Source organism: Bos indicus x Bos taurus, chromosome 17 (assembly GCF_003369695.1).
Source record: "Bos indicus x Bos taurus breed Angus x Brahman F1 hybrid chromosome 17, Bos_hybrid_MaternalHap_v2.0, whole genome shotgun sequence".
NCBI classification, from domain to species: domain Eukaryota; kingdom Metazoa; phylum Chordata; class Mammalia; order Artiodactyla; family Bovidae; genus Bos; species Bos indicus x Bos taurus.
Genome location: NC_040092.1, coordinates 9,221,263 through 9,223,068, shown reverse-complemented (window position 1 = coordinate 9,223,068; position 1,806 = coordinate 9,221,263).

Genomic DNA, 1,806 nt, shown 5'->3' with positions numbered 1-1,806 from the left:
AGCTACCTGCGCAGTTGCCACAGGCAAGGGGTCAGGGGTCTCCCTATGGTCTCATTCCTACAACGCCTCCTGCCCCCCAGTTCAGTCCAATGCCTGACGATCGCTGTGTCAGGGTATTGCACGTGTAACCCCGACCGAGATCCTCCCTGTGGCCCAGCTGGGTGAGAACTCCTCTGCTCCCTCTTTACAGACGAGGAAGCGGAGATCCTGAGCGTTGAAGTCACCTGCCCCAGCTCACTGGCTTTTGCAGAGCAGAGCAGAGCAGAGCAGGCAGCCCAGCTCCCTGCCCAGGTCTCGGCCACTGCGAGACGCTGCCACTGTAGGGACGGTGGCTCCAGGCCCAGGGAGGTGGTGTTTGCCGAGTTCACTGGGACCACAGCAGACAGGGGCCAGGCCCCAGGCCCCTCAATCCCACCCCATGACTTTTTTCACCAAGGCAGCCATTTGCCAAGTGTATGCGGGGGAGTGATGTTGACAATAATAATAACAACACCATAACAGCACTGGCCTGTCACCGAGGTTGACAAAGTGCGGGCTCTGGGCCTGGCAGCCCCTGGGGAATTTCAGCTCTACAGTCAGCGGTGCTGCCTTTGTGAGCCGGTTCAGGGAAAGGCGGGGAGGCCTCGAGCTCACTCTAATACCCCTCTTCCTCACCAGACCACAGTCCACAGAGGGCAGGGGCCGATTCCTTGGGGGATCAGTGCCTGCGAATGGAGGTCTCTGACCACCCCCACCTCGGGAACACCCATCCCGCTGGGTTTCTGGGGTGAGCAAGAGGTAGGGCTGGGCATCTGATAATCTGGACTAAAATTCTGGCCGCTATGTTGGAATCACAGGGGAGAGGCCTCTTGACATCACTATCCATTATCCAGCGTGCTCAGTCATGTCTGACTCTGTGCGGCCCCATGGACTGTAGCCCTCCAGGCTCCTCTGACCATGGGATTTTTTCCAGGCAAGAATACTGGAGTGGGTTGCCATTTCCTCCTCCAGGGGATCTTTCCCACCCAGGGATCAAACCCACATCTACTGCGTCTCCTGAACTGGCAGGCAGGTTTTTTTACCTCTGAGCCACCACTATCTGGCTCCATTAGCTGGAAAAGGAGCCAGGGCACCTCTGTGCAGAAGACACACTCATTTGACCCCTCCAGGACAGGCAGAAGTTGAGGCTGGGGCCCCACAAATGTGTGCAAGAGCTGACTGATGGTATACCCAGCCTGGGAGGAGGGATGGAGCAGCAGGAGCCAGGTGCCCTCACAAGCTCCAGGGTGGGACTAGCCATGGACTCTGTCATCCCATTCTCCTCCCAGAGGAGTGACCCCCAGGTGAGGGCTGCTCTCCCACCCACCCCCACAACACCACTGGGGGACGACAAAGAGGCGGGAATGCCATCTGAAAAGCTCAGCTCTGTGCCAAGTGCTTTCTCAAGCTCGGGGCGGGGCCGGGGGGGGCCATCAGATGTCATACCCATTTCAAAGATGGGGAAACTGAGTCTCCAAATCACACATCTTTTCAGCAAAATCGCCAAGTGCCCGCTTTGTGCCAAGGGCTGTTCTGGGCACTGGGGCCACATCGGGGGACAAGACAAACAATCCCAGCCATCCAGGGACTCACAGCCACAAATGGAGCCTGGTTTCTCGTTGCTTCTCATAGCCGCCAGGAGGAAGCAGAGCCAGGCTGGGAGCGGGCTGAGGGAAAGACATCATCCGGAAGACTGCGGACTGGATCTGTGACCTCAGCAAGTGATTTTGATTCCTGAAGCCTCATCTGCAAAATGGGGGCTGTAATGACACCTTCCTCCCAGGGCAA